This window comes from Ursus americanus, chromosome X (genome assembly GCF_024610735.1).
Source record: "Ursus americanus isolate L20-20 chromosome X, mUrsAme1.1.p, whole genome shotgun sequence".
Classification (NCBI taxonomy): Eukaryota; Metazoa; Chordata; class Mammalia; order Carnivora; family Ursidae; genus Ursus; species Ursus americanus.
The window spans coordinates 34,629,886-34,652,464 of NC_142164.1; the positions used below are offsets into that span (position 1 = coordinate 34,629,886).

At 36.5% G+C, this 22,579-nt stretch overlaps 1 pseudogene; it reads right to left on the minus strand.

Moving 5' to 3' along the window:
- Positions 1-20,368: 20,368 nt before the first annotated feature.
- LOC148106885 (U4 spliceosomal RNA) lies at positions 20,369-20,494 on the minus strand (annotated as a pseudogene).
- Between the last annotated feature and the right edge of the window lie 2,085 nt (positions 20,495-22,579).

Here is a 22,579-nt window from a genome sequence, read left to right on the forward strand (position 1 = left end):
AAAAAAAGAGAGAGAGAGAGAGAACCAAACTAATAGAAGAAGAAATTGTACTTGTGGTTGCCAGAGGAGGAGGTGGGGGAAGAGGGAATTGAATGAAGGCAGTTAAAAGGTACAAACTTCCTGTTATAAGATAAATAAGTAGTAGGAATATAATGTACAACATGATGATCATATTAGCACTGCTGTATGATATATATGAAAGTTGTTAAGACAGTAAATCCTAAATGTTTTCATTACAAGGAAAATATGATGGATGTTAACTAAATTTATTGCAGTAATCACTTCATGATACATGTAAGTCAAATCATTATACTGTACACCTTAAACTTATACAGTGGTGTATATCAATTATATCTCAGTAAAACAAGAAAAGACAGTATGGTGTTGGCATGAAGACAGATATATAAGACCAATAGAACATAATAGAGAGTCCAGAAATAAACCCTCATGTATATGGTCAAATGATCTTTAACAAGGGTGCCCAGACTATATACAATGGGGAATGCACTTTGACTTCAACAAATGGTGTTGGGATATTGGATGTCTCCATACAAAATAATGAGGATGGATCTCCTTATTTTCCACCATACAAAAAATTAACTCAAAATGGATGAAAGACTGAAACATAAGACATGAAACTATAACACTCCTAGAAAGAAAACAGGGGAAAAGCTTCATGACATGACTTGGCAATGATTTCTTGGGTGTGACACCATAACATAGGCAACAAAAGCAAAAACAATAAATAAGACTATACCAAATTTAAAAAACCTTTGTACAGCAAAGAAACAACCAACAGAGTAAAAAGCAACCTACAGAATGGGAGAAAATATTTGCAAAACGTATACCAGATAAGAGGTAAATTTCCAGAAAATACAAGAACTTCCATAACTCAATAACAAAGAAAAAAATCCAAATAGCCCAATTAAAAAATGGGCTAAAGATGAGGTGCCTTGGTGGCTCAGTCAGTTTAGTGTCTGACTCTTGGTTTCAGCTCAGGTCATGATCTCTGGGTCCTGAGATCGAGCCCTGGGGTTGGGGGTCCTCACTCAGCAGGGAGTCTGCTACCCCCCCACCTCTCCCCATGCTCATGCTCTCTCTCTCTCTCTCTAAAATAAGGAAGTAAAACTTCTTAAAAAATGGGCAAAGGACTTGAATAAATACTTCTCCAAAGATAAACAAATGGCCAACAAGCATATGAAATAATGCTCAATATCACTAACCATCAGGGAGGTGAAAACCTCATACTTATTAGGATGACCACTTTAAGTTTTTAATTTCAGTTAGTTAACTTACAGTGTTATATTACTTTCAGGCATACAATATAGTGATTCAACACTTCCATACATCACCCAGTGCTCATCCTGACAAGTGCACTCCCTAATCCCCATCACCTATTTCACCCAAACCCCCACCCACCTCCCCTCTGACAACCATCAGTTTGTTCTCCATAGTTAAGAGTCTGTTCCTTCAAAACAGATGAACATAGGGAAAGGGGGAAAAAAAGAGAGAGGGAAGCAAACCATAAGAGAATCTAACTGTAGAGAACAAACTGACGTTTGATGGAGGGAGGTGGGTGGGGGGTGGGCTAAATGGTTGATGGGTATTAAGGAGGAAAGGGTTTTTTTTATTTTAATTTATTTTTTAATTTAAATTCAATTATCCAACATATAGTACATCATTAATTTCAGATGTAGTGTTCAATAATTCATCAGTTGCATATAAAACCCAGTGTTCATCACATCACATGCCCTCCATAATGCCCATCATCCAATTACCCCACCCCTACCCACCTCCCCTCCAGCAACCCTCAGTTTGTTTCCTATAGTTAAGAGTCTCTCATGGTTTGTCTCCCTCTCTGATGACTTCCCATTCGCTTTTCCCTCGCATCCCCTATGATACTCTGCACTGTTTCTTATATTTCACATATGAATGAAACCATAGGATAATTGTCTTTCTCCGATTGACTTATTTCACTCAGCATAATACCCTCCAGTTCTATCCACATCAATGTAAATTGTAAGTATTCATCCTTTCTGATGACTAATATTCCATTGTGTATATATACATATATATGTATATATACAGCACATCTTTTCACCTGTTGATGGACATCTGGGCTCTTTCTATAGTTTGGCTATTGTGGACATTGCTGTTCTAAACACTGGGGTGCAGGTGCCCCTTCAGATCAATACATTTGTATCTTTGGGGTACATACCTAGTAGTGCAATTTCTGGGTCAGAGGGTAGCTCTATTATGAACTTCTTGAGGAACCTCCATACTGTTTTCCAGAGTGTCTGTACCACCTTGCATTCCCACCAACAGTGTAAGAGGGTTCCCCTTTCTCCACATCCTCGCCAACATTTGTTGTTTCCTGACTTGTCGATTTTAGCCATTCTGACTGGTGTGAGATGGTATCTCATTATGGTTTTGATTTGTATTTAAAGAGGACACTTGTGATGAGCACTGGGTGTTATATGTAAGTGATGAATCACTAAATTCTACACCTGAAACCAATTTTACTACATATGTTAACTAACTAGAATTTAAATAAGGTATTAAAATAATTTTTAAAAAGCCCGTTTCTTGGTTTGTCTCTCTGTCTTTTCTCCTTGCTCATTTGTTTTGTTCTCAAATTCCACATATGAGTGAAATCATACAGTATTTGTCTTTCTCTGACAGACTTATTTCACTTAGCATTATTATTCAGCCATAAAAAAGAATGAAATCTTGGCATTTGCAATGACATGGATGGAGCTAGAGTATAAAGCTAAGGATGACCACTTTTTTAAGTTTTTATTTTAATTTCAGCTAACACAGTGTTATATTAGTTTCAGGTGTGTAATATAGTGATCCAATAATTCTATACATCACCTGGTGCTCATCATGACAAGTGCACTCCTTAATCCCCAACACCTATTTAACTCATCCCACACTGCCCTCCCCTCTGGTAGCCATCAATTTGTTCTCAATAATTAGTCTGTTTCTTGATTTGTCTCTCTCTCTCTTTTTCCCTTGTTTCTTTTGTTTCCTAAGTTCCACATATGAGTGAAATCATATGGTATTTCTCTTTCTCTGACTTATTTCTCTTAGCATTATACTCTCTAGCTCCATCCATGGTGTTTTGTTGCAAATGTCAAGATTTCATTCTTTTTAAGGTTGAATAATATTCTATTGTATATATACCACTTATTTATCTATTCATCAATGGATGGGCACATAGGCTGCTTCCATAGTTTGGCTATTGTAGATAATGCTGCTATAAATGTGGAGGTGCATGTATCCCTTTAAATTAGTGTTTTTGTATTCTTTGGGTAAATACCCAGTAGTGTGATTACTAGATCATAGGGTAGTTCTATTGTTAACTATTTGAGGAAACTTCATAGTGTTTTCCACAATGGCTGCACCAGTTCACATTCCCACCAACAGTGTAAGAGGGTTCCTTTTTCTCCACATCCTCTCCAATACCTGTTGCTTCTTATGTTGTTGATTTTAGCCATTCTGAGAGGTGTGAGGTGATAGCTCATTGTAGTTTTGATTTGCATTTTCCCCATGGTAAGTGATATTGAGTATCTTTTCATATGTTGTTGGCCATCTGTAAGTCTTTGGAGAAATGTCTGTTCATGTCCTCTGCCCATTTTTTAATTGAATTATTTGGTTTCTTTGGTGTGGAGTTGTATAAGTTCTTTATATATTTGGATACCAACCTTTTATCAGATATGTTATTTGCAAGTATCTTTTCCCATTCCGTAGGTTGCCTTTTAGTTTTGTTGATTATTTCCTTCACTGGGCAGAAGCTTTTTATTTTGATGAAGTTCCAATAGTTTATTTTCGAGTTTGTATCCCTTGCCTCAGGAGACATATCTAGAAAAATGTTGCTATGGCTGATGCTAAAGAAGTTACTGCCTGCGGGACGCCTGGGTGGCTCAGTTGGCTCAAGTCATGATCTCAGGGTCCTGGGATTGAGCCCTATGTTGGGCTCCCTGCTCAGTGCCTCTCCCCATGCTTGTGCTTGCTCGCATGCGCTCTCTCTGTCAAATAAAAAAATAAATAATCTTAATAATAAAAAGTTGTGTTCTCTTCCAGGATTTTCATGTTTCCTATCTCACATTTAGGTCTTTCATCCATTTTGAATTTATTTTTGTGTATGGTATAAGAAAGTGGTCCAGTTTCATTATTTGCAGGTTGCTGTCTGATTTTCCCAGCATCATTTGTTGAAGAGAATTTTTACCATTGCATACTCTTTCCTGCTTCATCAAAGATTAATTCACCATAGAGTTGTGGGTTCATTTCTGGGTTTTCTATTCTGTTCCATTGATCTATATGTCTATTTTTGTGCCAGTACTATACTGTCTTGATGACTACAGCTGTGTAATATAGGTTGAAATCCAGACTGTAATGCTTCCAGCTTTTTGTTTCTTTTTCAAGATTGCTGTGGCTATTCAGGGACTTTTGTGGTCCCATAAAATTTCTGGATCGTTTGTTCTAGGTCTGTGAAAAATGCTATTGTTATTTTGATGGCGATTGCATTAAATGTATGGATTGCTTTGTGTAGTATAGACATTTTAATAATGTTTGCTCTGATCCATGAATATGGAATGTCTTTTCATTTCTTTCTGTCCTTTTCAGTTTCTTTCATCAGTGTTTTATAGTTTTCAGAGTGCAGATCTTTCACCTCTTTGGTTCAGTTTATTCCTAGGTATCTTATTATTGTGGTGTAATTATAAATGGGATTTTTTTTCTTATTTCTCTTTCTGCCCCTTCATTATTGGTGTATAGAAATGCAGCATGTACCTGTACATTGATATTGTATCCTGCGACTTTACTGAATTTGTGTATCAGTTCTAGCAATTTTTTGGTGCAGTCATTTGGATTTTCTACATAGAATATCATGTCATTTGCAAATAATGAAAGTTTGACTTCTTCCTTGCAGATTTGTATGCTTTTATTTCTTTTTTTGTCTGATTGCTGTGACTAGGATTTCTAGTACTATGCTGCATAAAAGTGGTGAGAGCGCACAGCCGTGTCTTATTCCTGACCTTAAGAGAAAAGCTCTTAGTTTTTCCCATAGGATGATCAATTTTTTTAAAAAGCAGGAAATAATAAGTGTTGGGGAGGACATTTAGTAATCGGAAACTTGCACACTATTAGTTGGATTGTAAAATAGTACAGCCTCTATGGAAAACAGTATGGAGTTTCCTCAAAAAATTAAAAATAGAACTACCATATGATCCACTTCTAGGTATGTACTGAAAGGAATTAAAATCAGAATTTCAAACAGTATTTTTTTTGCGCAGCCATAATCATTTGTAGCAGCATTATTCATAATAGCCAAGATGTGGGAAAAATCTAAATGTCCATCAATGGATGAATCAATAAAGAAAATGTGGTATGTACATAGAATGGAATGTTATTAGGCCTTAAAAAAAAGAAGGAAATCCTGTCATATACTACAACATGGATAAAACTTGAAGACTTTATTGCTAAATAAAAAAAGCTAAACACACACACACACACAAAAACAAATTCTGCATGATTCCACTTAAATGAGATATCCAATAATCAAACTCATAGAAACAGAAAGTAGGTTGGTTGTTGCCAGGGGCTGTGGGAAGGGGGAAATGGAAAGCTTCTGTTCAATGGATCTCAGTTATGTAAGGAAAAAAGTTCCTAAGTTCTTCTATACAACAACATGCACATATTTAGCAATATTGGAATGTATACTTAAAAATTAAGAAGTTAAAAAAGTTTCAGTAATGCTGGAAAGAAAATAAAAACTTCTTGATACCACAAAAAAGAGAGAAAGAAACACTACTGTCAACATTAACCTTGTAAACTCTTAAGTAAAATTTGGGGTTTTTTTCTTTAAAATTCCATAAAGATATTAACTAATCAATTTTTATGAGAAACCCTTGGTTTAGTTGCCTCAGAATCCTTCCTAAATCCCATGTTTAAGTGTTGCAAAGTAATTGATTATGGTAAACAAAACTCAGACCAGTTTTCTAACATATGGGCTCCACGTGTGTGTTTCTAAGACAGAAGGCTTTACTTTTCTTGGCATTTGTTACTGTTTAGCTGGCTTTTCAGGATAAGAGCCAGAGCTGTGTAGACACTTTGTAGGCTCTGATGAAACATAATTATATAGCAATAGTTCTATAAAGTCTTTCTTTATTACATTCACCACAGTGAGCACATTATACAATTGTTGCACCCTATAATATACTGCTCACTGTCTCTTATCAATGAGTGGATTTTCAATCCAGGCACTCTTTAAAAATGCATTACATATTCCAGAGAAAAGATATGCAAATGAAATGCCATCAAATCTAAAGTAGAATATTTACCAGCCAAAGCAATGAAATAGAGGTTTATAAGAGTAAACTCTTGTGTATTCCATGGCTTCAAATGGTTTATTTTTTTATTCTTTTTTTTAATCTTTTATTCTTACAAGAGAAAGTCAGGCTTGATGCCCAAACCACACTGAGAATAAAATATTTGATTGTCTCATTTTGGCCCCAAAGTCCAGGGAGAATAGGCCACTTGGGGGCTGCTTAATGATGTCCTCGAAAGATCCTTTCAAGGGATATTCAACAAGATATATATTTCCCCTCTATCCTAATAAACAGCAATTATCAACAATTTGTTGTCTGACATCCTAAGGTCAGGGGAGAGAAAATGCTGTGTACAAACCTTTGGCAAAATTACATATCTTTGATACCATTTGGCAAGGACATTATCCTGCAAACACAGAGAGAAAAATAAATTTTGAATCATGTACCTCCTGCAAAACCACAGATGTTTTTGGTCTTTGATGCAATAATTTCTGCAGTTTTACCCTAGTTCCTAGCTGCCATCCTTTCTCAGTTCCCACTTCACTCCATGATGTCTTTTGGTCATCCCGAATTAGCACTCTACAACTTGGCAATGCTGTTCAAAGATCCCCCAGTATAGCCCTGTAAACTGCTTTATCTTCCTTGACAATGCTTCCCACTCAAAAATTTTTTCTCATTCCTCCATCCCATCCCATTTAAATCCCCAAGTTCCCAGGTTTTGAGCCCATCTAATAATGAAGAGGAAAACTTCCCATTGTGTTAGTTCATTTTAAAAGGTGACCTTTCAGGATTTGGGGATATCAAAAGTATATGGGAGGCCTTTCGGTAGTGACTGGAATTCAAATCATATCACATCAGAGAGGCCTGCTATGATTAGCCTTGATAATAAAATTAAGGACTGATTCATAGCATCTACCCATTTCAGTCTCATTAGTTTGAGGTGTTACAGCTTCAAACCTCTGGCTTTCTCTGGTCTTCAAATAGGTCTGTAGCATCACCAAATGAATAAGAGATGAGTGGGTTCAACCACGATCTCATCTTTACAAAGTGCCAGTTTTAACTAGTACCATAGGTCTACTAACCCTGTGCTTTTGCCCTCAGTATGATACATCTCATGTGGAACTTTTCTGATTCCAAAGTGAAGAAGCAAACATGCTTTACACCAGATAATTATACTCTAAATAGAGCCAAAAGCCCAAGAGGAGCCAAATCACATACATACTAATACTATTCATGCTTTTAGTTTGGGAGATAATATTGCCTCCTTTGACTGACAGTTGTTAAATTGTCTATTCTCTTAAACACATCAACAGTGACCCCTAAAAGCTCAGGATTAGAGTTTCTTTGCAAGGTGATGATATCCTAACAAACATAGACCTTTTCTCACTTCTTCCTTCTATTCCTTGGCAATATGGCCTTGATGGCAACAGAGTCTAATTTTTCTCCAAAGAATAGGTGAGAGTACTTGGCAAGGTAGTTTTAGAGATATTTCTATTATAACAGGAAAGAAGGAAAGGATGGATGCACATGTAAACGGATTTTTATTTTTGGTGGTAAGAAGTTACAAAAACTTAGGAACTGAATAGGCAAGCCACTTACTACTTAGTAGTTAAGTTTTATGTGCATCTCCTTAATTCTAGAAACTTCTTCAATACACAAGAGTTTTCTATGATAGCATGCTATATTTCTTGCTCTATAAGGATGAGAGTCAGGCCTGTCTTACTCATCACTATACCTTATATCCCTATGGAATAACATGGTGCCTGGCATATAGCAGGTGTTCGATAAATATTTCCTTAATGAGGAAACTGAGACATATGCTTATTTTCCTGACACGTTCATTTGTCTTTCTAGACTCCTTGCCCAAGGATGATGCCTATAGTCCAAGAACACCCCAAAGTGTCTGGCACATGCTTATTTTTGCCTTATTAATGAACAAATGGATTTTAATCACATATCCCTTGTATCTATCCCAGGTCCAGGTCTAACTAGCTATCCAAAGTGTCTGTCATCCTGAATTACATTCTGTTTCCATGTGTAGTCTTATGTGCTAGAGCTTTATATTTCTTTGGTCTTTAAAGTAATAAATACCTTCAGCCAAAATATATGGTTTGGTTTGTTAGTTTTTTGCCTCAGTTTATGCAAAAATATTCTGGTTCTATGAGGGCCCTCATCACAGGGTTTTATGAATCTCTGACTTTTACGCAAGGTAATACTTTGAATTCACATTTATACTATTCCAATTTATGTTTCAGCTAACCCCATTCCCACTTTGTCTTTTCTAGTTACGTGCTGTTTCCTTTCCTAAGATGCTTAAGTCACAATTCCCTTTTATTATTTGTCTGGTTGTGCTCTGGCCTTTGCTGAATTAGACCTCTGATCCTTGACCTAGCTAGCTATGGCGCTCCAGAAAATGATTTTTTTTTAAAGTAGAACGTCCACTATAACATGCAGTAGTAAACTTTGCTGCCTTTAAGTTGTCAGCAATTTTTACTTAATTCAAATATTTGCATAGTAGAACCAGGAAAGAAAACAGCCCTAGATAATTTTAAGACAATTTAGGTCAATGGTTCGGAATATAAGCTGGACTTATTGGCAGCAGTGGAGTGGATAAAGGAGATGGAAAGAGTGTACAGTTTTAAATAGAGCTTGCAAATGCCTAGGAAGACCAAGCATTCTGTATAAATGGAATACATGACATGACATGGCTGGTTTCCTCATTCTGTCTCCCCATATCATGTCTTCCAGGATGTTTCCCAAACCCATTCCTGCTAATACATGAAAAATTGAGATTTATTGAGTGAAAGGATCTAGAGGATTAAGCTATTAGTCTCTAATCATGCGCATACATTTTAATTAGCCAGAAATAGAGGAGGTGTGCCAAGATTTTCCAGGACAAGCAGGGAATAGTTAGGGTACCACTTAAAGGTAGATATGTTATCCTCTTCTTCAGGAAAAGCTTCACCTATGGTCTTTCTGTTGGCCTCTTCTCCACAACCCAGAGTTCATGTGGCCCTGCCTCCCCATTTGTTCATGACTAAGGTTCGATCTCTAAGCTCTCTGGGGAACACACATTTATTCACTGTTTCTCTGCTGTGGTTCAGAGACTGCATGTACCAGTGTTAGTAAGCGGAATAAACATGTAAGCCATTTCTGTGTATTAACTCTAAGTTGAAAAATATATGCTTTTGTAATGAACAAAAGATAAATTTCTAAAAAGGCTCACTAAGGTCACTATAGTTATTTATCCTTATGTATTTTTTTCAATTAACATACACTGAAAGCACAATTACTATTATGAGTTTATGAATGTTTATAGTAAAAGGTGTCCTAAGAAGTGAAAAACAGTAGGGATTGCCCACTTTAAATGATTTCTGTTAACACAACTAAAACCTAACGACTAAAAATCCCCACACTCCATTAATATTCTACTTACTAGAATAGTATTTCAAACAAGTACATTCCACTGCAAACCACTGAACCATTCTTTACTGTTTGATATAGTGAGATTTGAGCTCCATATGCAGAGAAACAAAGTGCCCAGGATATACATAGATATTCTGTAGGCTTGGATTTACTATCAAAACTCTCTTTTCCAAAATAGTAAAATGTGCCAGTCCAGTGGCTGCAAATAAATTTTATTTTGCTTGGTAATTCCAATCAAAGGCCATTCACTGCTTGGACTACCATTCAGAAAATGATGCTAGGTACCATCCATGCTCACCAGGTGAAGAATGCCATTATCAATTAGCAATGTATCATGGCCTGGGAATGGGAAACAGAGGAATGCCTGCCACATATTTACCATTGTGGACCATATTTTACCTTGTGCCTGAATTGCTACAATAGTTCCTGAGATGGCACCATTGTTCCAACCAATTCATCTTCTAAATTAGCCATCTTCCAACACTGGGTTGGCTATTATACAGCCTATAAGCTCTCAACCAAATTATTCAACTGATTCTGTGATGCCACCAGAATTTCAGCTCATCCTCTACATCTAATCTTATATTATCATTCCTCCAACTAGTATCTCTAACACTTGCCAGCATGATTACCAAGCTCTCTAACATACTACACTCATTATTCCCTCCATTGGCTTGTGCTAGTCCTTCCCACTTAAAATGCCCTTCCTCTCTATTCATCTTAATCCAAACTTTCTATTCTAATTAGATTCTTTATGTAGCTTATCCAATTAGTAGAAATAAAGCAGTGGGGGAATTTACTGTAAGGAAATACGTAAACTAAAATTAGCATTGTAACTTGGAAGGCTCTGACAACTGAGGAAGCTCTAGAAATTGGCAATTCTCTCCCTTTATCTCTCATGGGCTATAATAGTCTTTCTACTTCTCATCTACTTTCAACATCACCCTGTGCATTTACTCTTTTTTCTCTTTTCTATCAAATAGGCTTTTCTGCTTCCTCAAAATTTCTGCCCCCTTACATTTTCTGCTCCTTATATGTCTGCCTTGGAAATGGCCATTATGGCCTCCTTTACTGTCCTATACATCAAGACCTCTACTACTAATATATCAATCTCTATATATTTCTTTTTTTTCAAGATTTTATTTATTTATTCGACAGAGACAGAGACAGCCAGCGAGAGAGGGAACACAAGCAGGGGGAGCGGGAGAGGAAGAAGCAGGCTCATAGCGGAAGAGCCTGATGTGGGGCTCGATCCCATAACGCCGGGATCACGCCCTGAGCCGAAGGCAGACGCTTAACCGCTGTGGCACCCAGGCGCCCCTCTATATATTTCTTAAGTGAAAATTCAGAGTCCAGGGATCTGGTTGACCCAGCTCATCTTTTTGCATCAGCCCACAATAAAGTAAGTCACTAAACAGTCTATGGGTTCATCGTGGATCAGATAGCCAACCAAGTGACCACGTAGGGTGAGGGACAGAGGGGAGATAGAGTACAAAATATTGATGGGCTAGTTCTTCTTTTAGGGTATGAGGGCAAGGAGACAATGAGACTAAAGCTGCCAACTCTCCTTCCTTTCCTATCTAGTTCCAGTTCCTCTTCCTCTATGAAGCCATCTACAACTGTTAGAGATGAGAGGGTAATCTTCCTTCTGGGAATTTCAATAGAATGGAGAGTCAATACCACTTATTAGGTTTTATAATATATATTTACAGATTATTCTTAATTTTTAATCAAAGTATCACCTCATATAAACCATAATTTAAACAGACATTAAGTACAAGAGCCATGTCATATGTTTTGTTTCGATTTGATTTTGTAATTATTCATAATAGCTAATGCAATGTTGGGTACTCAGCAAATAGCTAATACATTTATTGATATTAAAACCGTGGAATTTATAATGTGATTATATTCTCAGGCTAAGGAGAAAAACAAGCATTCTCATCTCAAAACAAATTGCATAAGTCAAGATATTGAGCAGATGGATGTATAATTAAATAATTCTTCTATATGTAGATTTCACTATTCATTTTTCTCTCCTGGGAAATTATAAGAGTCAGTTCAAAGAAACCTGGAAAATTCCATTTGAAGAGAATTCCCCTAGGGTTAATTTATGTCAGATCATGTGAAATGATTTGTGTTTTCATTTAGAGACAACCTAATTCCAAAGCTAGTGACATGATTATTTGAGTGACATAAAAAATGACCCTATAGTTTTCATAGTTGAAGGTTCTTATCTATTATATAGCTTAGTATAGAATCAGTATGTTACATTATAAAAAGAGGAACTCTTTTTTTTTATTTTATTAGTTTACTTAAATTCAATTCATTAACATACAGTGTATTATTAGTTTCAGAGTGAGAGTTCAGCGATTCATCAGTTGTATATAACACCCAGTGCTCATTATATCATGTGCCCTCCTTAATGTCTACCACCCAGTTACCCGATCCCCCCACCCACCTCTCTTCCAGCAACCCGCAGTGTGTTTCCTATAGTTAAGAGTCTCTTATGGTTTGTCTCCCTTCTAATTTCATCTTATTTTTCCCTCCCTTCCCTTATGATTCTCTGTTTTGTTTCTTAAATTCCACATATGAATGAAATAATATAATTGCCTTTCTCCGATTGACTTATTTTGCTTAGCATAATACCCTCTAGTTCCATCCACATCATTGCAAATGGTAAGATTTCATTTTTTGATGGCTGAGTAATATTCCATTGTATATAATATATAATATTCCACTGAATGTATGTATGTGTGTGTGTGTATCACATCTTCTTTATCCATTCATCCAAAAAGTTACTAGATCTCAAACAGGAATTCAGCAAAGTGACAGGATTAAAATTAATACACAGAAATAAATTGCATTTCTATGTACTAACTATGGGACAGAAGAAAGAGAAATTAAGGAATCAATCCCATTTACAATTGCACAAAAAACCATAAGATCCTTAGGAATAAACCAAACCAAAGAGGCTAAGGGTCTGTACTCTGAAAACTATAAAATAGGCATTCTACTACTTAATCTATACTTCATTCCTGGTGAAGTGATTATTTTATTTTTATTTTTTTGAAGTATTAATTTAAATTCTAGTTAGTTAACATATAGTATAATATTGGTTTCAGGAGTAGAATTTAGTGATTCATCACTTACTTATAACACCCAGTATTCATCACAACAAGTGCTCTCCTTAAACTTTATCCACACCTGAAGTATGAGCTAGATTCCTAAAATTAAAAAAAAATGTGATGGGTGTATGTATTTAATTACCATGTATGGATTCAAAAGATACAGAGTCTCAATGAAGACTGTTTAAGCTGTGTAACTTTGGACAGCTATCTGTTTCTTGATTTTTCTTTTTTTTTTTTAAAGATTTTATTTATTTATTTATTTGACACACAGAGAGAGAAAGCACAAGCAGGGGGAGCTGCAGAAGGAGAGGGAGAAGCAGACTCCCTGCTGAGCAGACAGCCCAACTCCAGGCTTCATCCCAGGACCCTGGGATCATGACTGGAGCCAAAGGTAGACACTTAACTGTCTGAGCCACCAAGGCACCCTTATTTCTTGATTTTTCTGATTGAGAAAATGAAGAGAGCAAAACTGCTGAAATATTTTCCACCTGTAGGAAAATTACTCAAAATTTTGTCTCTAGAACAAATCTCTTCTCTGTGCTCCAAACCAGTTGCTTAGTTAACTTCTAATCATCCATATTTCAGCTTAAATGTCATTTCTGAACTACTCAGACTGAGGTTTCATCAAACCATTTCAAAGTACTACATGTATCTATACAATCTTGCAGTTAATATCTGGTTGCCTTAGTTTACCAGACTATAACTCCATAAGGGCAGGGGCCATGCCTGTTTTGCTCTTCCATAGCATCTTCAGTGTAGAGCACAGTCCTGGACTGGCACATTTTAGGTGCTCAAAAATATTTTACTGAATGAACTGACAAACTGCTGTCTGAATTTGAGGTTTTACAGTGTGTCCTAAATGGGGTTTCATTAATTCTTCTTCCATGTCATCCCTTCAATCCTAGTCACATCCATCAAGTGATTTTGGGTGTCTTATTTAGGTAGCAAACTTAAGGAGTTAAGTGTAAGAGCTTTAGGACTTTGAAACAAGTAAGGCATGATGGCTAATTTTATGTGTCAGCTTGGCTGCACCATAGTGCCCAAATATTTGGTCAAACATTATTCTGGATGTTTCTTAGAAGATGATTTTTTGGAAGAGATTAACATTTAAATTTGTAGATTTCGATAAATTAGTTTATCTTCTGTAATGTGAGTGGGCCTCATCTAATTAAAGGCCTTCATAGAACAAAGACTGACTTCCTAGAGCAAGAAGGAATTCTGCCAACAGACCGCCTTTGCCTTCAGATTGCAGCTCTTCCCTGGGTCTCCAGTCTGCCGCTTCACCAGGCAAATTTTGGACTTGCCTCCACAATCGTGGGAGCTGACTCCTTAAAATAATCTCTCTGGAGAATCCTAACTAATACAGAAGGAAAGGTAAAATCCAATAAGTTCTATTTTAGGAAAAGTTGAATGCAATGGAACCTTTTTTTCCCTCAGAATTACATGAGCCTGACGTTTGTTTTTTTATTTTCTAATAGACATTAGTTGCTTACATAATGAAATCACATAATCTAATGAGATTTACTGTTGCTATCAAGGAAGACAAGCTTTATTAATATATGTAATATACCCCCTACATAATAAACGACCATATTTTCTGGCTTTTATTAAACTTGGGTAAAATTCCCTCCGACTTCTCCTGAGGTTTTCTTTTTTTTTAAGATTTATCTTTTTAGAGAAAGAGAGAGTACAGCAGGGGGAGAGGGAGAGAGAGAGAGAGGGAGAGAATCCTCAAGCAGACTCCCCACTGAGCACACAGCCTGAAACAGGGCTTGATGCAGGGCTCACTCCCAAGACCCTGAGATCATGACCTGAGCCAAAACCAAGAGTCAGATGCTTAACCAAATGAGCCACCCAGGCACCCCAGAGTTCTCCCGAGTCTTATGCCATTTTCTCTTTCAACCCCAATGTGGAAATACGGGAGAATGAAAGAGGAGCAAAAAAAGGTAGAGTTAGTCTACATAGTCTTACTAGGTAGCAGGAAGGTAACCCTGCTACACCATTCCCCCAAGTGCCCTGGGCTTCAAGCAACTCTGATGTTCTTGAGTTCTTCATATTAGCTTTCCCTAGCTTCCTCATTATTCAGTATCTATAGTCAATTCAAACACCCAGAACTTTTTCTTGCCTGCTACTCTTTAGCTATGTCATATTCATTTTGCACTTGAACAGTTAGAAACAAATTGAAGATCTTTACGTTTTTTCCAACCAAATTTCATTTTGATAGTTTCAGCCCATAGTCCAGACTCTTATGGTCTCTTGAGGTTCTGAATCTGAGCTATTCCTCCACATACTTAACAACCATGTCATGAATATCCCCATCCCAATCATTAATAAAAAGTACATAGTGTCATCTTAAAGGAAACCTCACTCTCTAGGTGAATATCAACTCTTTAATTATCTTTCTCTAGAGACATTCAACCAGTTATAAACCCACTTAACTTATATTTTCATTTAGTTCCAATATCTCCTTCCTATCCCAAAGGCTATCCAGGTAGTTCAGCCAGTACCTTGCAATATTACGTTCGCTTATTTGTCTATGGAATCATATGGATTGTCTAGAAACCGACATTATATCTTGTACTAGTCTCTAGTAATTAATTTCCCTCTCTCAATCAACAATTGCCATATTATCAGCACACTAAGAAAGAAGGGAAATCTTCACTTTAAACACCTAAGAATAAGAGAGCAACAATATTACTGCCTACAATTTGCAAAAAGCTTTCAATTATTATTGTCCTCATCAACATCATCAGCATCCTCTTCATTTGCAATGCAAATTGCCACACATTTTGTTATTATTACTCCCTTTTAAAAAATGAGTAAACTGAAGCTCTAAACAACTAGTTGACTTTTATCCAAAATTATAATGATAATAAGTAGGGACAGAATACAGACATCTGACTTAGAGTTTTATTTTTATTGTATACTAAACTGGCTCAGTAGACAAAATATTTTGCAGATGAATAAGTAAGATTAATAAGAGTCTAAAAATGACAGATTAAGATAGCATCATGCCAGGGGGCCCTGGGTGGCTCAGTCAGTTAAGCGTCCTCCTTTGGCTCAGGTCATGATCTCAGGGCCTTGGGATGGAGCCCTGCTTTGGGCCCCCTGCTCAGTAGGGAGTCTGCTTCTCTCTCTCCTTCTGCCCCCCCCCACTTGTACACTCTCTCTCTCAAATAAATAAATAAAATCTTAAAAAAAAGATGACATCAAGCCATTCAAAACAAATCTACCTTTTCCACAACTTTTACAAAACAAGGTTCATATGTATCTATTAACCCTAAAATTTATATTAATAAAATATTAGTTTAACTCTCAATTGAAAGGAAATACATCACAGTTATTTCTGTATATACTGACATTCTTGTGACAAAAAATTATAAAAAACCATTTATCTAAAATCTTTAGAACTATTAAGTGCATGAGTATCTTAATCTTGCTTTCAAAATTAATCTACTAAAAATTGCTTTTTAAAGACAAAAATCGATATTGAGTAAAAAGATTTTGTATTTTTAAGGTCCAATGCCAACATGCATCCTTTGGGTGAGTCTTTAATCCACTGATTAAATTAATTTTCCCTTTTACATTTCTGATATAAATTTAGAAATGGCCTAAGTATCACCTTTCTGATTGCTGATAGAAACATTTTCAATTGCCACTACTGTCGTATGCTAAATTGTATTTGATTTACCAGACTGCAGTCCTCACAATATAGTTCAGTTATCTAGATTACAGAATACCAAAAATCTGGTTAGAAAAACTCCCAGAGATTTATGCATTTAAAATAACTACTATGAGTATTATACACAACTAATGAATCATTGAACACTACATCAAAAACTAATGATGTACTATATGTTGGCTAACCGAACATAATAATAAATAAATAAATAAATAAATAAATAAATACATTCATTTAATAAACAAGGTAAGAGAATTTTGAGACACAACAAAACAAAAGTAATAAAATAAAATAAAATAACTATTCTCCTTCTGTTTGACATAGAATGGAAAAAAAAACCTTGGTTATATCTAGAGATGAGTGCCAAATCAAATAGACTTTATATTTTACCAAATTAACTGATAGCAAATGTAGACATGTCACATGGATATGCTTTCCAACTTTCTGATGAATCAAAAGTCAGAGGCTTTGCCACTTTGGATGCTGCCTGAACTCTGCAGGGAAGATGGCTAGCTAAGTATGCCTGAGTATGTTGAGGTTAATCTGAAATGCAAGATCAAGACAGAGGAAATAACTTACCACTGCCTCCATCAAACCATGACTACTAGTACCTTCACGGACCTTATTTTCTATGTGGACAATTTGTTTCTCTCATTCTCTTTCCAGTTTAGGATTCCTAACTGTCTTAACTTCAACCCTGGAATGTGCCTTTAATATCTTTCTATCCTGTTTACTCTATCTTGATTTCTAACTTCTCTTCTCAATAACCTGGTATTTTGGCCCAACTCCTGATTGTGTTTTTGTTCTGTGGTTTGATACTGATGTTCTTTACCCCGGACTAGATACTGTGATCATGACTTTGCCATAGTGGCTTGGCAGAAGACTCTTACTCTGATTAGCTGTTGTTTGAGCAAAATCCCTTTCTGAAATTCCTAAAACTTTTTTATTAAAGTAGACTTGACACACAATATTACATTTGTGTCAGGTTTACCACATAATGATTCTACAACTCTATACTATGGATGCTATGCTTACCACAACCATAGCTACTGTCACCATACAACACTACCAGCATGATCTCCTGATGCTAACTGATGGTTATTAAGTAAAAAGTACATTCATCCCAGCTTGTTCAGTGAGAGGGTGGAATCTCTTTAGGGTTGTAAACTCTAAAATCATATTCAACATTAAGGAATTGCTACCTGTTAGCACTTTAGTTTTTTCCATTTATTTAAACACATACTATTGTAATATGAAAGAAAAACATTTGAGTTTGCACTTTTTCCTTAGCTATATAATTAATGAAGTCAGCAACAAATGTTAGGCACAGATAACAAAAGGAAATTATAAGAAATTTTTCATTGAACATCCTTAAAATGGTTAGCAATTCATCCATCTTTTGATAGGTGTGGACTGTGGCAAGAGTGAATTGATAACGTTACAAATTTCCTTCTAGCATTTTGGTTCTATTGTTCTATTTGTTTTGTCAGTAGAAATAGTCTGGTGTATATAAATCAGATTGCTATTGCTGTCCATTTTGGTACAGCATACACATTATAATTCATTTCTCATCACAAATTGAAGGTGTGTAGAAAACAAAATCAATGAAAAAACATTCAAGCAGATCTTTTGCTTACAGCTAAGTAAACAACCATTATTACAGAGAACAAAGTACTTGTACCCAAGAGATTCATGCAACAAAACATAGCCAGAGTGAACTTTGGATTTTTATGGAAAATCATATGAAGCACTGTTTCTATCTTCCACATAAATAGGAAAATAATTTGAGGTTTTAAAATACAGAGTTTCCAAGATAACTATCTGGCAAAAGTGTCAAAAGACAACTTCCTGATTATTTTTAACTTAGTCGTCTTGGGGTAATTTTGGTCTATTTTCAAAGATAAAACTTCTTGCAGGTGAATTACAATTTTACATGTGTTAATGGCTGAAAAGTTCAAGGGCAAGGGACTGTGTCAAATTCAGCTCTATTTTTATATTATATTAGATATATAACTCAATAAATATAATGTTTGTTGAATAACTAAATGATCATCCAACTGATAAAAAATAAAAGAAAACCATGATCGAGTTATTAATAAACTACCATATCTTCATCACCCTAGGCATCCTGGGGGATATCAAAACATTATTTGATAATGTTACCACCACTGAGAACTTTTCCTAGTCAGAAGAATACCTTTGTTCAGATGAGAAACTTCTACCTATCACTGTACATCACCAATGTAGTCTCCCTGCATTCACAATTAATTTCAATTTCCTTTTTTTTCAGGTCTCCCGTCCATTTTTATTATTTATTTATTTATTTTTTTTATTTTAATGATTTTTTATTATATTATGTTAGTCACCATACAGTACATCCCCGGTTTCCGATGTAAAGTTCGATGATTCATTAGTTGCGTATAACACCCAGTGCACCATGCAATACGTGCCCTCCTTACTACCCATCACCGGCCTATCCCATTCCCTCACCCCCTCCCCTCTGAAGCCCTCAGTTTGTTTCTCATAGTCCATAGTCTCTCATGCTTCATTCCCCCTTCTGATTACCCCCCCTTTCTTTATCCCTTTCTAAGATTAGTCCTGAGTGACCCTTAATATATTTCCTTTGGCCCCCACTTGAGTCCACTTGTCTCCTACTTTTGATTGCCCCTCTTCACCTCATTCTAACGTGGCCATTGTAACCCTGCAACTCGCAAAAGCTATGAAGTTTTGCAGCCATTGAAACTTATGAAATTTTGTTGGACTAAGCAGTATCTTGATGTCAGGCTATTTTTCAGAAGTGCGTTCCTAGGGATTAAAGTCTGTTGTGTAATAGTTCAAAAGGATATTTTTCTTAAATTAATAGGCAGTAGTTACATCATTGTCTTTCCCAATAGGCCTTTACCTTACTCCCTTTAATTCTCCATGTGAACCCTAGGTTCCCTTGTTTGGTTCCTGCTTCCAGAGTCTGTGAATCCACAGGAGACACAGCTTTTCTGTTTTTCTGTGTAATGTAGCTGTGCAAACCCTAACACTGGCCAGCTTTTCCTATCCTTTGGCAATATCTGCCAAGAATCCCCTCCTCCATTTTCTTCTACTGATTGTTCTTCCTTTACAAAGGATACAGGAAGGGCAGCTGTGAGTGAATTGTGTCAGGGCTTCTTTTCAGTCCACCTGAAAGCAAGGTGGTCTTTCCAACTCTAAAATCCGTCATACTCTCAGTCTTCATGAGAGTTGATAACTGTCATACTTCTCTGTAAAACTACAAAAAGAATGACAAACTGAAGGTTACTAGGAGATGTGAATGGCTGCTTTTTCACCTCTCATACTTTAGAACTTTTATCTTGAGCCTAAAAGCCATAAAGACAAAAGAGAACAATAATTGCACATAAAACGAGAGCCATAAAAGCCAGGCTGAATTGTAGCTTCTAGGTCCCTACGACCTTAGTTATACAACATATATCGGATGTAACTGTGCTTTGTGAGCCAGAAAGTAAGATAAATGTCCTGTCAAGAAGTTAGAATATTTGAAATTGTAACTGTCTCTGAAAATCCAGCTTCATGAGAAATATAAGATGGGCATTGTTTTCTCCATTTTTCAGATGAGAAAATGGAAGCCTAGAAAGATGGAGGAGAGGAAGCCTAGGGAAAACAGACCTGAGGTGGTAGAGCCCATGGGCCCGGTCTCGTACGCCGGTGTTCTTTCAACTACAAGTTTAGTCTCTGAAAAGTAGATAGCTAATGAACTTCCAAGTCACATCTCTCCTTGCCATATTCATTAAAATTCCTAAAGCAGAATGCATAATTATATTATAGAAATAATTAACATTATGTGGGGAAAAAATCGTTACTCTCAAAGTTTCAATCAGCAATAATTGTGCCTCAGATAAACTTCATGAGCTGTGATATTGCCACTGAGAAAAGATACATTCAAATTTGATGTAAGAGAAAAAGCTGATGTAAAAACCACTTGAAACAGAAAAATTTGAGAGTGGACATGTTAACACAGCAATTTATTACTTCCACGACTTTGTGACCTGAATTAACTGCGTAGTTTCTTTTCAAAAACCTGACTTTCCTCGTTCGTTCCACTTGACGAAATTTCTTGCACCATGCTGAACATCTCTACTTAACCTTATCCTTACATTTGATGAAACACACATTCGGGCTGTTTGCAAACAGCATGGAATTGTAATGTCATTCTTGAGCATTACCTTGTTACCTAGGCAGAAGGGGGAACTGTCACATTAAGAAAGAAAAAAGAGGGACTTTTCTTGAGCAAAGGCAGTGCAAATCAATCCAAAATGTTTAACAGAACTGAACTACTAAGAGTTGACAGGGACTCAGATGGTCAACAAATCCTGCTGATGGTCACTTACTAATACTCTGAGCATGTGTATGCCTCTTCTGCAGTTTGTCTGTGATGGTCCGCCAGTACACTTACACTCAGCCTCCTTTGGGACAGTCACAGATGTCTCCAAGACCACTGTGGCTAGAGTCTAGAGTGTCACCTATAGCAGCAGCACAGGAAAAAGCTGACTAAGTGGAACACAGTTATGAGCTTGACCTTATCAGCATCTTGAGCTTGTGCCTACATAGTATAGATCCATGGTAATCATTATGTCAGTAAAGAAGTGGGAGAACAAAGTAAATTCTTTATACTTTTGTGTAACACTTCAGATTGCAAATGGTAGATAAGGAAATGATGTGAGAGGAAGTAATGATAATAAACATCGATTATTATTTCAAGACATGTATTGATGAAAAGAAGAAGAGAGCAATACTCCAAAAGAGAAGCAGAGTTAAGGGAAGGTTAGGGGAGTTAGGGTAGGAAAGACTTAGCATGCTCCAAGGCTAATGATGGAGAGATCACAGAAGCTAAACGTACAAAAGAGAGACAGATAATGTCTAAGATTTTTGCTTTATTTTATTCTTCTAACTGTTTCTCTTTCTCCATACCACTTTCATGCTACTATCTTTCCTATCTCATAGATTTCCATCCCTCCAGTTTCTCAAGTCAAAATCTGGAAAACATACAATCCATTAGAAAGTCCTGTCAATGCCAACTGTAAAGTAAAACCCAAATCCAACCGCTCCATATAGCTACTCACTTGCGTCCATGCTACCTACATCTCACACCTAAATGGCAATACCTTCCTGACTGGGCTACTCGTTTTGCTTTTGCACTCTCTTATAATTCATTCTCCATATAAGGACTAAAATTCTCTTGTTAAAATATCATAACTCTGGGCACCTGGGTGGCTCAGTCGGTTAAGCGTCTGCCTTCAGCTCAGGTCATGATCCTAGGGTCCTGGGATCGAGTCTCGCGTCAGGCTCCCTGCTCAGCTGGGGAGCCTGCTTCTCCCTCTCCCTCTGCCTGCCGCTCCTCCTGCTTGTGTGCTCACTCTCTTTCTTTCTCTCTCTCTCTCTCAAATAAATAAAATCTTTATAAAAATTATAAAATAAAATATTATAACTCTGATGTCTTCCTAAAGCACTGTAATAGAATCCATATTTCATGGTGTGCAGAGTTCTATCTGATAGGATTGCTACTTACCTCTTCAGTTTCATCTTCTACCATTCTCCCAAGTGTTCACTAGACTTGAACACGCTGATCTTCCTTCTGTCCTATTACTGTTAAGCTCATTTCAACCCCTGACTTATACATTTGTGATTTCCCCCAGCTTTTCACACATTTAGCTCCTTGGGTATCAGCTCAAATGTCATTTCCTCAGACAGGCCTTTCTGGATCAGCATATCTAAAATAGTCCACCAAACTCAGATCACTTTCTTGTATATCTCCTTTTTAAAATCTCCTTTATGAATGTTACCACACTCTGAAATTGTACTGTGTATTTATTTGCTTTCTTATTATTTACTGTATTTATCCCTCAATTAGATGTAAGTTCCACAAGAGACAGATCTTTGCCTGTCTTATTTGCTAATGTATTCTCTGTTCCTAGAACACTGCCTGGCAAATATAAATATCTACTGAATAAATCCATGAGTGG